The 14,447-nt window shown below is 39.6% G+C and overlaps 6 non-coding genes across 6 annotated transcripts; all 6 read left to right on the forward strand.

The window, feature by feature from the left end:
* Window positions 1–350: 350 nt before the first annotated feature.
* On the forward strand, window positions 351–422 carry LOC112066854 (small nucleolar RNA SNORD113/SNORD114 family). The gene has a single exon (XR_002892930.1). It is a non-coding gene; the product is annotated as a small nucleolar RNA SNORD113/SNORD114 family (small nucleolar RNA).
* An 880-nt stretch (window positions 423–1,302) lies between these two features.
* On the forward strand, window positions 1,303–1,377 carry LOC112066863 (small nucleolar RNA SNORD113/SNORD114 family). The gene has a single exon (XR_002892937.1). It is a non-coding gene; the product is annotated as a small nucleolar RNA SNORD113/SNORD114 family (small nucleolar RNA).
* Window positions 1,378–2,956: 1,579 nt separating this feature from the next.
* LOC112066852 (small nucleolar RNA SNORD113/SNORD114 family) lies at window positions 2,957–3,028 on the forward strand. The gene has a single exon (XR_002892928.1). It is a non-coding gene; the product is annotated as a small nucleolar RNA SNORD113/SNORD114 family (small nucleolar RNA).
* Window positions 3,029–3,910: 882 nt separating this feature from the next.
* LOC112066866 (small nucleolar RNA SNORD113/SNORD114 family) lies at window positions 3,911–3,985 on the forward strand. Its single transcript, XR_002892940.1, has one exon. It is a non-coding gene; the product is annotated as a small nucleolar RNA SNORD113/SNORD114 family (small nucleolar RNA).
* A 564-nt stretch (window positions 3,986–4,549) lies between these two features.
* LOC112066830 (small nucleolar RNA SNORD113/SNORD114 family) lies at window positions 4,550–4,624 on the forward strand. Its single transcript, XR_002892908.1, has one exon. It is a non-coding gene; the product is annotated as a small nucleolar RNA SNORD113/SNORD114 family (small nucleolar RNA).
* A 1,362-nt stretch (window positions 4,625–5,986) lies between these two features.
* Window positions 5,987–6,063, forward strand: LOC112066825 (small nucleolar RNA SNORD113/SNORD114 family). Its single transcript, XR_002892903.1, has one exon. It is a non-coding gene; the product is annotated as a small nucleolar RNA SNORD113/SNORD114 family (small nucleolar RNA).
* Window positions 6,064–14,447: the final 8,384 nt, after the last annotated feature.

The raw sequence follows: 14,447 nt of genomic DNA on the forward strand, positions 1-14,447 counted from the left end.
TTGTTCCTCTGTGTTGCATTCAGTGTATTATTGGAGAGATCCATATAGGAAAACAGAAAGCCAATGCAGCTTGGTGATAAATGTTACATTTTACGAAACATTAATTGATTACTGCCCCATGAAAAAAACAAAGCAAAGCAAAACAAAAGAAAACAAACGACAACAACCAAAAACTAGCATTGTGATTTACAGGAGAGAATATTCCTGTGAGAATGAACTATGGAGAGAAGAGGGATATCCTGACTGCCCTTAGGTTTTGTGATTAATGGATTTTCAATATTTATGAGAGATTTATTGCCTCAATCAGTACACGATGTAGAAATACGTGAAGAGAAGGAGGGACAGTATATTGGATCGATGATGACTACTGGTGGCGTATGAGTCGTGTATGATGAATATGTGTCTGGAGCTCTGAGGTCCGATGCAAATGGAATCTAGTCTGTTGTGCTATTGGAAGTGACCCTAGGGACTGAGGTCAGGAATGACTGAGGGGCTTCTTTGCAGTCTTTGTGTTCATGCCTTTTCATTCTGTTCATACAACGGAAAAACTGAGGCTCTCTTCATAAATATATGAATAAAAATAAAGATGGATGGCTGAAAACAATTCCAATCATGGAAATATGGGTGGAGATGAGCTATACCATTAATATGTCAAGGAAAGCCTTAGTTTCAATTGGAAAGCCATGGCACATGACTGTTACCACTTAGGGCAAGGAGGAGGGGGGCAGGAGAATCGGTAGACATCCCTCATATTCTGGCACAGCAGCAAGATTGAAGTGGTTTCTTTTCAACAGATTTCACACATCTGCTACATTAGGTATTGCCTAAATAACGATGTGAATTTGGAAGCAGTGATGAGTGGAGAGTGTCTCCACCATTTTTATCTTCTGCTTTGCTTTATACTCCTCAGGCTGGACGCACTGGACCTCAGGAGGATTATTCTTTGAGTGCCAGCATAGGATGGCATCTTGGTCATAGGAGCCAGTAGACCCATGTAGGCATCATCTAGTTCCTAATCCGGGGATGGGTGTTTTCACTAATAGTAATGACTATGCTAACAAAATGGGTTAAAGAAAATTAAAGGAGGGACTCTTTATCCCATTGATAAACAAGGAACTGTTGTGAAGCAACAACCAGATAATAAATATGAGAGAGATATAATGATGTAAGAATGGTTCTAGAGACAGGTGAGTGATATTGAGGCCTCGGTGTGTTTTGCGAACCCTAGAGTGTCAAATTTGGCCTTAGTGAATTCACGCATGAGTCAGTGCAACATATAGCATAAGAGAAAGTCATCTTTTCTGGATCGATGATGAGAAATGCCAGCGTATGAGTCATCGATGACGAATAATATGTGTCTGGAACTCTGAGGTCCAATACAAAAGAAATGTGGTCTTTCTCTCATGTGTTTTCTTTGGTTATGCTAATTGAGCCTGTGAAAGCACCAGTCAACAAATCTGCGGATCTATGGAGAGAAAGTCTCAATCTCGGTGATCACCTTCTCTGTTTGGTACTTTTCAGAATAGAAGCTCAAGGTGATTTCAGCCTCCATTGTGATCAAGGTCCTCCTTTTCAGGTTGCTATGGGACAGAGACCCAGGTGAGCTATGGCCAGGTTTCCTGTCTTGGTTTGGGGAATTGGTTTAAGTGTTTTCATTATATTCTCAAAAGTCATTGATATATATCAAAGGGTTGATGATGCCTGTTGAAAAATAAGCCATGAGAGCTTATGCTGATGAAGTGATCATCTACATCCTGGAAATGCATTAAGGAGAGAGATCTCATGTATAGTGATAGTGATTGGAGAGAACCTAGGGATATTCGCAGGTCTTGTTCTTGGGTTTTGGATATTCGTGTCTTTCTTTCATTAGTATCAATGATATAATGATTTAATTGATAGAGATATATCAATGAACGAACTAAAATTGAACCCAAGGGGACCAACAAACAAGGTGGGTAGAGGATGAGTCATGGGCAAGGAACCATATGTATCTGGAAGCCTGAGGGCCAAGAAGGATACGTACTCTCTTTTCTACATTGATTTCTTCCTGTGGACAGATGTTCAGAATATATAGAGTCATGCTCTTAGTTTGGTTTACTAAATTTATACTTAATACTATTAATCGATCAATGATAGAACCATTCAAAATATGTAAATAGTAGATTAAGAAGAAATGGTCAGTTATTGCCAAATGTGGACACATGTGGGCCAGCAAAAAGTAATCCTAAAGATTTCCACCCCTTAATTACAATTGGACCTAGGAGGCCAACTGTTTGGGCAAGAGTCATGTAGATGTGAATAATTGCGTCAATTTTTTTGTTCTTGGCCACTCTCAAGTTTGAGGGTATTATTTTTTGTAGAAAAAAAATCTCTTCATTATGAAAGAGTGGTCAATTCCTCATGACTGAGAACATTAAATGTGGAAAGAAAGCATCAATGTTCATAAGTTTCCTTTCTCTCTCTTTTGTTTCATTGACTGTGCTTTTATTGATTAAAATGGACACATTTGAACTGAACAAGCTGTCAGTAATCCATGGTGATGCACCTTATGATTGCAGGAACCCGTGTGAGTAATAAGCAAATTTCTTGTCATGGTTTCCGTTTTATTTTTGTCTGCCTGGGTGTGCATTCAAGGTATTATTTGAGATATTCATATAGGAAAACAAAAGGCCAGTGCAGTTCGGTGATAAATGTTACATTTTATGAAACATTAATTGGTTACTGCCCCAATGAAAAAAATAAAATAAAACAGAACAAACCAAGCCAAAACAACACAAAATCAGCATCGTGATTTACAGGAGAGACACACTGCTGTGAGAATGAACTATGGAGAGAGGAGGGGGATCATGCCTGCCCTTGGGTTTTGTGATTGATAGGTTTTTCAGTATTTATGAGAGATTTATTGCCTTAATCAGTACACAATGTAGAAATACATGAAGAGAAGGAGGGACACTATTGGATCGATGATGACTACTGGTGGCGTCTGAGTCATGTATGATGAATACGTGTCTGCAACTCTGAGGTCCGTTGCAGATGGAATCTAGTCCATTGTCCTATTGGAAGTGACCCTAGGGGCTGAGGTCAGGAATGAATGATGGGCTCCTTTGCAGTCTTTGTGTTCATGCCTTTTCATTTTGTTTGTGCAGATGAAAAACTGAGGCCCTCTTCATAAATATATGAATTAAAATAAAGAAAAATGATGGAAGACAATTTCTATTCATGGATATATGGGTGGAAATGAGATATACCATTAATATGTTAAGGAAAGCCTCGATTTCAATTTTAAAGCCATGGGACATGACTGTTACCACTTAGGGTAAGGAGAAGGGGACCAAGGGAAGTGGTAGACAACCTTCATATTCTGGTGCAGAGGCAAGATTGAAGTTGTTCCTTTTCAACAGATCTCACATACCTGCTATGCTAGGGATAGCCTAAGTAACGATGTGAATGTGGAAGCAAGGATGAGTGGAGAGTGTCTTCACCATTTTTATAATCTGCTTTACTTTATACTCCTCAGAGTGGATGCACTGGACCAGAAACGAGGATTCGTCCTCAAGTGCCAGCCTAGGATGGCATCATGGTCGTAGGAGCCAGGAGACCAGTGTGAGCATCATCTAGTTCCTAGTCTGGGGGTGGGCGCTTTCGCTAAAAGTAATGACTATGCTAACAAAATGGGTTAAAGAAAATTAAAGGAGGGCGTCTTTATCCCATTGATGAACAGGAACTCTTGTGAAGCAAAACCAGATAATAAATATGAGAGAGATATGATGATGTGAGAATGGTTCTAGAGACAGGTGAGCGATATCAAGGCCTCACTGAGTTTTGTGAACCCTAGAGGCTCATAACTGGCATTAGTGAATTAACACATGCATCAGTGAGACATATAGAATGAAGAGAAAGTCATCTTTTCTGGATTGATGATGATAAATGCCAGCGTATGAATCACTGATTATGAATAATACGTGTCTGGAACTCTGAGGTCCAATACAAAAGCAATGTGGTCTTTCTCTTCATGCTTTTTCATTGGTTTTGCTAATTGAGCCAAAGAAAGCATCAATCAACAAATCTGCCTATCCATGGAGAGAAAGTCTCAATCTCAGTCGACACCTTCTCTGTTTGTTACTTTTCAGAATAGAAGCACAAGGTGATTTCAGCCTCCATTGTGATCAAGGTTCTCCTTCTCAAGTTGCTATGGGACAGAGACCCAGGTGAGTTATGGCCAGGGTTTCTGCCTTAGTTTGGGGAATTGGTTTAAGTGTTTTCATTGTATTCTCCGAAGTCATCAATATATATTAAAGGGTTGATGATATGGCCCATTTAAAAATAAGCCATGAGAGCTTATGCTGATGAAGTGATCATCTAGATCCTGGAAATGCATTAAGGAAAGAGATCTCATGTATGGTGATAGTGATTGGAGAGAAATTAGGGATATTCGTGGGTATACTGTTCTTGGGTTTTGGTTTTTTGTGTCTTTCTTTCATTAATATCAATGATGTAATGATTTAATTGATAGTGATGTATCAATGAATGAACTAAAATTGGACCCAAGGGGATCAACGATGACGTTGGGTAGAGGATGAGGCATGGCCAAGGAGCTATAAGTATCTGGAATCCTGAGTTCCAAGAAAAGATAAATACTTTGTTTTTTACATTGATTTCTTCCCTTGGACAGATGTTCGGAATATATAAAATCATGCTCCTGCTTTGCATTAATCAATTTATATTTCATACTATTAATCTATCAGTGGTAGAACACTTCAAAATATATAAATAGTAGATTAAGAAGAAAAGGTCCATTATTGCCTACTGTCGACACATGGGGTTCTGCAAGAAGCAATCCTAAATATTTCCATCAGTTATGACTGTTAATAACAAATGGACCTAGGAGGTCAACTGTTTGGCCAAGCATCATTTAGATGTGAATAATTAAGAGTCAATTTTATTGTTCTGGAGCACTCTCAAGTTTGAGGGTATTTTTGATTGTAGAAGAAGAAAAATCTCTGCATGATGAAAGAGTGATCAGTTCGTGAATACTGAGAACTCTAAATTTGGAAAGAAAGCATCAATGTCCATAAAGTTTCCTTTTTCTTTCTCTCCTTTGTTTCATTGACTGTGCTTTCTGCTGATTAAAATGCACACGATCAAGCTGATTAAGCTATCAGTATTCCATGGTGATGCACCTTATGATTGCTGGAACTCATGTGGGTAATAAATTTCATGTCATGGTTTCTGTTATTTTTTTGTCCCTCTGTGTGTGCATTGAGTGTATTCTTGGAGAGATACATACAGGAAAAGTAAGGCCAATGCAGCTCAGTGATAAATGTTACATTTTATGAAACATTAATTGATTACTGCCCTGATGGAAAAAACAAACAAATCAAAACAACAATACAAAACAAATCAACACAAAACCAGCATCGTGATTTATGGGAGAGACTCACTGCTGTGAGAATGAACTCTTTTGCTAAGAGGGATATCATGACTGCCCTTAGGTTTTGTGATTAATAGGTTTTTCAATATTTATGAGAGATTTATTTCTTCAATCAGTAAACAGTGTAGTAATAAGCAAAGAGAAGGAAGGGCCATAGTAGATCGATTCCATGGCGATCCATCATATAACTGCAGGAACTCATGTGATCAATAATCTAATTTCTTGCCTTTCTTTCAGTCTTTTTCCTTCCTCTGAGTGTACACTCAGTTTGTTTTTAGAAAGATCCATATAGGATAACATAAAGCCAATGCAGCTCAGTTTTAAATGTTGCATTTTTCAAGCATTAGTTGATTACTATCTAGGTGAAAAAAAAGTACAAAAGCAGCATCGTAATCCACAGAAGAGATTCATTGTTGTGAGAATGAACTATTTACAGAATAGGGATATCATGACTCTCCTTAGGTTTTGTGTTTAATAGCACTTTCAATTATTTTGTGATGTATTGAATTATTCAATAAACAATGCCCAAATACTTGAGGTCACAGAAGTTCACATTGTATGACTGATTACTCCTGGTGGTTTATGGGTCATGAAAGTTGAATTTGTGTCTGTAACTTTAATGCCTTATTCAAAGCTAATCTAAGGATTTTTCTTTGGGCATCTGCCTTGGGTGGCATCTTTTTTTAGGAGCCAGGAGACCAGTGTAAGCATCATTTAATTCTTAGGCTTTCTTTTGCTCTGATTTCTAAGGGTAATTACTATGCTAATAGTATGTTTGGAATATAATTAAAGATGGCCATTTTTATCCTATTGATAAACAAGTAATTGATATATGAAGGTTTCTATTGATTAATGCATGTATGAAACCTGATAATAAATATGAGAGAGATATAATGATATGAGAATTTTCTAGAGACTTATCTATTTCATGTATTTGTTGCATTTTCAATCTATAGAGTGTTAAAATTGTAATTAAGCCTTATTCCATGATGATGTGCCTCATGATGAATCTCTATGTTTGTTAGAAGTAGAAAGACCAATGTCAGTAATAGTCAAATTTCTTGTCTTGGTTCAGGTGATTGTTTTTCATTAAAAGATATTTAATCATGGGAGGTAGAGTCAAGATGGCAGTGTGGGAAGATGCAGAGTTAGTGTCTCCCCACAACTAGGATGCCTGCCGGCCGCTGGTGGGGACTCTGATGCCCAAGGAGATGGGAGGAACCCCAAAGTGAACCAGTAGGATGTAGGGGGACTGAAGGGGGAGGAGAAGTGGAGGCCAGACAGGATCAGGGTCCCTGAGGCCAGGGAGATCAGGAGAGGCAGGTGGGAGGGACTCTCCAGGAAGAGCGGGAGAGGAGCAGAGGGCAATCGCTTGGCCCGCTCTGGCCAGGGAGGCTGCTGAGCTCCCAAGCCGGTACCCCAGCTCCAACTCCCCATCCAGGCCACGTGGGTCCTGGAGTCATAAGAGGGAGGCTGGGGAGATCAGGAGAGGCAGGCAGGAGGAGCCATCTGGGAGGAGCAGGAGAGGAGCGGAGGGCCATTGCCCTGCCCACTTGGCATGGGGAGCCTGCTGAGTTCCCAGGCCAATCCCCTACACTCCAAAGCCCTCTCCAGGTTGCATGGGTCCTTGGGGACATAAGAAGGAGGCCGAGCAGAAAACAGGAGAGGCAGATGAGAGAGGCCCTCCGGGAGGAGCAGGAGAGGAGCAGAGGGCAATTGCCCCACCCACTGGGGCCCGGGGAGCCTACTGAGCTCCCAGGTGATCCACTGCCCTCCAAAGCCCCCTCTAGGCTGCATAGGTCCTTGGGGGAATGGGAGAGAGGACCGGGAGATCAGGAGAGGCAGGAAGGAAGGATCCTCCCAGACGGGAGGAGCAGGAGAGGAGAGGAGGGCATTTGCCCCACCCACTCGAGCCGAAGAAGCCTGCTGGGCTCCCAGGTGAGGTACCCTGCCTTCTGAGACCAGGGGTGGGGGGGCATGCCTGGGCCCCTTCTGTTCCTTGAGCCTAAGTCCCACCACCCACAGCCCCCAGGACCTTTTCCAGCTCTGTGGGTCCTGAGCATAGGCCCCACCCACTGCCCAAACCTCGCCCTTGCTTAGGTCCCACCCTCCAAAGCGAAGGCCTTCCCCCCTCCCTTTTTTTTTTCTTTTCCCTCCTCCTCCTTTTTACTACTGTGGTACTGATGTACCTTCTGGTTGTTGATTCATCTATATATATCTATATATTTAAAAAAAAAATAAATTTATTTATTTGTTTTTATTTTTGGCTGTGTTGGGTCTTCGTTGCTGCTCACAGGCTTTCTCTAGTTGTGGCGAGCAGGGGCTACTCTTTGTTGTGGTGCACGGACTTCTCATTGTGGTGGCTTCTCTTGTTGTGGAGCATGGGCTCTAGGCGCACGGGCTTCAGTAGTTATGGCACGTGGGCTCAGTAGTTGTGGCTCACAGGCTGTAGAGCGCAGGCTCAGTAGTTGTGGTGCATGTGCTTAGTTGCTCCATGGCATGTGGGATCTTCCCAGACCAGGGCTCGAACCCGTGTCCTCTGCATTGGCAGGCGGGTTGTTAACCACTGAGCCATCAGGGAAACCCCTGATCTATATTTTTATTTTTACATTCTTTCTAACACATCTGTTAGTTTCCTAGTCTAATTTTATTTTTTACTTTGTTATTGTTCTTTTTTTTTTTTTGCTGCCCCAGGGGGCTTGCAGGATCTTGGTTCACAAGCCAGGGGTCAGACTGAAGCTTCTGTGGTGGGAGCTCTGAGTCTGAACCACTGGACTAACAGAGAACCTCAGACCCCAAGGAATATTCATCGGAGTGAGGTCTCACGGAGTTCCTCATCTCAGCACCAAGACCCAGCTCTACCCAATAGCCTACAAACTCCAGTGTTGGAAGCCTCAGACCAAACAACCAGTAAGACAGGAACACAATCCCACTCATAAAAAAAAAAAAAGAGACACGGCAAAAAAATATGTCACAGATGAAGGAGGAAGGTAAAAACCTACAAGACCAAATAAATGAAGAGGAAATAGGCAATGTACCTGAAAAAGAATTCAGAGTAATGATAGTAAAGATGATCCAGAATCTCAGAAGTAGAATGGAGACATGGATTGAGAAAATACAAAAAATGTTTAACAAAGGTCTAGAAGAACTAAAGAAGAAACAAAAATGAACAGCACAGTAACTGAAATGAATAATACACTAGAAGGGGGCTTCCCTGGTGGCGCAGTGGTTGAGAGTCCACCTGCCGATGCAGGGGACATGGGTTTGTGCCCCGATCCCACATGCCGCGGAGTGGCTGGGCCCGTGAGCCATGACCACTGAGGCTGTGCATCCGGAGCCTGTGCTCCGCAATGGGAGAGGCCACAACAGTGAGAGGCCCGCGTACCGCAAAAAAAAAAAAAAGAAAAAAGAAAAATACACTAGAAGGAATCAATAACAGAATAACTGAGGCAGAAGAACGAATAAGTGAGCTGGAAGACAAAATGGTGGAAATAACTGCCGAGGAGCAGAATAAAGAAAAAAGAACGAAAAGAAATGAAGACAATCTCAGAGACCTCTGGGACAACACTAAATGTACCAACATTCGAATTATAGGGGTCCCAGAAGAAGAAGAGAAAAAGAAAGGGCCTGAGAAAATATTTGAAGAGATTATAGTCAAAAACTTCCCTAACATGGGAAAGAAAATAGTCACCCAAGTCCAGGAAGCACAGAGAGTGCCATACAGGATAAACCCTAGGGAAAACACACCGAGACACATGTTAATCAAACTAACAAAAATTAAATTCAAAGAAAAAATATTAAAAGCAGCAAGGGAAAAACAAAAAATAACGTACAAAGGAATCCCCATAAGGTTAACAGATGATCTTTCAGCAGAAACTCTGCAAGCCAGAAGGGAGTGGCAGGACATATTTAAAATGATGAAAGGGGAAACCTACAACCAAGATTACTCTACCCAGCAAGGATCTCATTCAGATTCGATGGAGAAATCAAAAGCTTCGCAGACAAGCAAAAGCTACGCGAATTCAGCATGAGCAAACCATCTTTACAGCAAATGTAAAGGAACTTCTCTAAGCGGGAAACACAAAGGAAGAAGAAGACCCACAAAAACAAACTCAAATCAATTAAGAAAATGTTAATAAGAATATACATATCAATAAGCACCTTGAATGTAAATGGATTAAAAACTCCAACCAAAAGACACAGGCTGGCTGAATGGATACAAAAACAAGACCCTTATATGCTGTCTACAAGAGACCCACTTTAGACCTAGTGACACATACAGACTGAAAGTGAAGGGATGGAAAAAAGATATTTCATGCAAATGGAAATCAAAAGAAAGCTGGAGTAGCAATTCTCATATCAGACAAAATAGACTTTAAAACAAAGACTACTACAAGAGATATGGAGGGACACTACATAATGATCAAAGGATCAATCCAAGAAGATATAACAATTATAAATATTTATGCACCCAACATAGGAGCACCTCAATACATAAGGCAAATGCTAACAACCTTGAAAGAGAAATTGACAGTAACACAATAATAGTAGAGGACTTTAGCACCCCACTTACACCAATGTACAGATCATCCAAACAGAAAATAAATAAGGAAACACAAGCTTTAAAATGACACAATAGACCAGATAGATCTAATTGATATTTATAGAACATTCCACCCAAAAGCGACAGAATACACTTTCTTCTCAAGTGCACATGGAACATTCTCCAGGATAGATCACATCTTGGGTCACAAATGAAGCCTTGGAAAATTTAAGAAAATTGAAATCATATCAAGCATCTTTTCTTACCACAAAGCTATAAGACTGGAAATCAATTACAGGAAAAAAACTGTAAAAAACACAAATACATGGAGGCTAAACAGTGTGCTACTTAATAACCAAAAGATCATTTAAGAAATCAAAGAATAAATAAAAGAATACATAGAAACAAATGACAATAAAAACACAACGACCCAAAACCTATGGGACACAGCAAAAGCAGTTCTAAGAGGGCTCAAATCAAAAAAATTAGAAATGAAAAAGGAGAAATCACAACAGACAGCGCAGAAATACAAAGGATTATAAGAGACTACTACAAACAACTATATGCCAATAAAATGGACAACCATGAAGAAATGAACAAATTCTTGGAAAGGTACAATTTTCCAAGACTGAACAAGGATGAATTAGAAAATATAAACAGACCTATCACAGGTAATGAAAATGAAAGCATAATTTAAAAACTTCCAGGGCTTCCCTGGTGGCGCAGTGGTTGCGCGTCCGCCTGCCGATGCAGGGGAGCCGGGTTCGCGCCCCGGTCTGGGAGGATCCCACATGCCACGGGGCGGCTGGGCCTGTGAGCCGTGGCCGCTGAGCCTGCGCATCCGGGGCCTGTGCTCCGCAACGGGAGAGGCCACGGCAGAGGAAAGCCCGCATACCACAAAAAATAAATAAATAAATAAATAAAATGGGTTTCTTATAGATAGCATATAATTGGGTCTTGTTTTTTGATCCAGTCTAACAATCTCTGTCTTTTAATTGGTGCATTTAGATCAATGACATTTAATGTGAATGTTGATATAGTTGGATTAATTTACCTACCATATTTGTTACTGTTTTCTACTTGTTGCCCCTGTTCTTTTTTCCTCCTTTTGTCTTCCACTCCTTTTCTTCTTTGTGTGGTTTCTGGTGTTAAAGTTTAAGAGAAAAATTTCAACTCTTTATAGCTATCTTAGTAAATTATTGAAAGGAATTTGCTTTCTTATGATTTGTTTTATCCTCCAAGATTTCAAATTCAGAAAATCATTATGTTGGTGGCTTACAATGGTGAGTGAGGTAAAAAGCAGTGAAATCCTTAAATATGAATTCCATTTTCCCAGCATTTGCCTCAGTGCCTAGCATGATAAAATGACAGTTTTAATGATAATGACAATAAATCATCATATGAAATAATCATTAGGCATTCTCTAAAATTAAGAAAGTATAAATATTTAAATGACAAACATAAGGAGGCCTCTTATTTTTCATTTTGTGTACTTACTACTTATTTTTAACTTGTTAACATTTTGTGGTGTTAAATGGGGCTTACTATCTATAACCTGGTGCTTTGGAGTCCCCCATTTTAATTTACTTTCAATGATTGATAATACTTGTTTATAATTTTGCCTCATTTCAGCAATACTAATGTTAAGAATATAGCTCTATTTACACTAAATTTTAAACACTTGCCAAAAGAAATGCCATGAAAGAAAAGTAACAACTGGATCATAAATTTAAATTCCTTAATCTCAGTCCTTTACTGGTTCTTGAAATTATATTTGCTCTAACATGTCAATATTGTAGCATATACCAAGAATATAATATATAAGTAAAGATTCACAGCCTAAAATATTAAAAAGTGTTTGTAGATATTTTTGTTATGAATGTAGTACGGTCTTTCAGCACTAAATTTAAACTAAAGCATATTTTAATTATCTAGGTAAGATTAATATGTTAATTTACTTTACAAGTGTGTATTTAAATTCATCATTTTCATAGCCTTTCATTTTCCATATGCCTTTCTAATTCCTGCAGAATTCCTCTGGAGGGCACTATTATCATAACTAATACAATTAGCTCCAGCTGGCTGTGACAGGGAACAGCACAGCGTCTCGGCTGGTGCTTTGCTTACCTATTTCAAATCTTACTGTTCAGCATGACTTTGACTTTTCCACCTTCTTAAGGGTAAAAATAAACTCTTCTATCTCTTTAGAGGATTGTAGAAGTTATCCCCAGTCACATTATACCCTATTTAAAAACAAACACGATTTCTGCCCTCCTTATTACTTCTTGATAAAACACCCTGGAAAGCTAATGAGGTGCTAGTGTGAAATGTGAGTTCTGTGAGGGAATTTTTTTTCTAATTGCTTTAATAAAAGATATATAGGAGTTTGAATAGCAGTATAGAAATCAGCTAAATAAAAAGTCTCATCCAAATTTAATTTTCTTTCACATAATCTTTTGCTCACTAAATGAGAATTCAAGGTAAAACCAAATTAAAAAAGAAAAAAATCCTTCAGAGGTCAAAGTTGTTTTCGTATGTCTGTAGAGACTGCATGTTATTTTAGGAAAGCGAGTCTGCCCAGAAAGCTGTGTTTAATGACTATAACCTTGATAATCAGTTCATTAAATAATTATGTGATCCCACTCAGAATTCTAATTGAAAAGGAATGCATTTCATTTAAAGTCAATTGAGATAAGTACCTATATAAATAACACCTGGGTCACTGAACTATTCGTAGTCTTTTTTTAATATATATTTGAATACTTTGTGTTTTTTAATCTTTTTCATTTACTGCTTAAATAGAAAATCAAATGTGTTTGAAGATTTCATAAGTTTTGAAATTACAATCAGAAATTAAATATTACCTTCTAGATAAAAGTTTTCAGAAATACTGTCTTTCATTTTCATGATGTATAATAGAAATGCAGAAGCTATACTTTCTATTAAGGAAGTAATGCAGGGCTTCCCTGGTGGCGCAGTGGTTGAGAATCCGCCTGCCGATGCAGGGGACATGGGTTCATGCCCCAGTCCGGGAGGATCCCACATGCCACGGAGCAGCTGGGCCCGTGAGCCACGGCCACTGAGCCTGTGCGTCTGGAACCTGTGCTCCGCAACAGGAGAGGCCACAGCAGTGAGAGGCCCGCGTATCATTAAAAAAAAAAAAAAAAAAAGAAAGAAAGTAATGCGTATAGAAAGTAATTTTATTCTTTTCTTTGGGGGGGTGCTTATTTATTTACTTTTTAAAGATTCTATTTTGTGCTTATAAGGTGCTTAGTCGGCAGTTTATTGATTGCCTGGATTAATAGAATGGTAAAAAAACAACAAAATGAAACAAAATACAAAACAAACAAAAAAAATAAGAAAATTGAAATCCAGATATAATCTCCTGGATAGTACATGAGGTTAATTTTAAATGCATAATATTCCTTTTTTATATCAAAGTTTTAGAATATGATGATACAGCTCCACCCCACTGCCCTCCCTACTTCTGGAATAGTATTCCTCTTCCTTTTGGAAATGTCTCCAGTCTCCACTTGTATCATGTGTTCCTGGTGGAAGTTTTGCATCTGTTATGCCCTGTCTGGGCGTAGGGGTGGGCATGGGCCCCAAGCTGAGCCAGTCCATTCTAGGGTCTTTTCATATCGGACTAAGGGAAGAGAGGTAGTCTTTTGGGGTGATGACTGAAGCTGTGAGCTATGAAGTGAGGAACAGTAAACGGCTGTGCTCTGACCCTCTAAATAAAGCCAGTCTGAATGAAAGAAGTTGCAACTCAAGAGAGAAGCTGTCTTGAGAGACTGGAGAGAATCGTGGTAATGTTAGCCCCCCTCCCCATCCTCCGCCCCTGCCCCAGTTTTCTCTAAGTCCAACTTGAGCCTAGGGATATTTGCCGAAAGGTCTCCCCTTTTGCCATGCAAGGTTAAGTTATGTTTCTATCATTTGGAGCAGAAGCTGGTCTGGCAAGTTTAATGACTTAAGATCCACAGGATGATAAAAGGGACTTTATTTTATTGTGAGGAAGCTCTCACAAGGGTTAACCAATTTCCACTTTCCACTATCATTAATGCTCTGTTTCAAAAGAATACCCACCTATTTTTAGGATAGTCTATATTAGGACACCACCATCTCAACTTCTGGGGGAGGAGGGTCACTAAGAGTCATCTTCTCCCATCCAGGTCTGAATATCAAAATTCCAGCTTTCACAGTGTGCTGAAAAGGCATTAGAGTGTAGAAAAAAGACTCTGTTTCCTGGTAACTCAGAATCTCATCAACTATTGTTGCTTTAGCTGCATCTGACATTTTACCGTGGGACAAATGGGCCCCTGCAGTGGCCAGATTGTTTTCATGTTTTCTCTGTTTTCCTTTGGAAAAGGTTGAGCTCTCTACTTTGTTTTGTGATGTCTAGGGGTACTGTGTTTATGTAGTTTTTGGCAAGTTTGCTTGACCCTGGATTCCTCCAGATATCATTCTCTGAGG

The sequence above is a fragment of the Physeter macrocephalus genome, chromosome 11 (genome assembly GCF_002837175.3).
Source record: "Physeter macrocephalus isolate SW-GA chromosome 11, ASM283717v5, whole genome shotgun sequence".
Lineage (NCBI taxonomy): Eukaryota > Metazoa > Chordata > Mammalia > Artiodactyla > Physeteridae > Physeter > Physeter macrocephalus.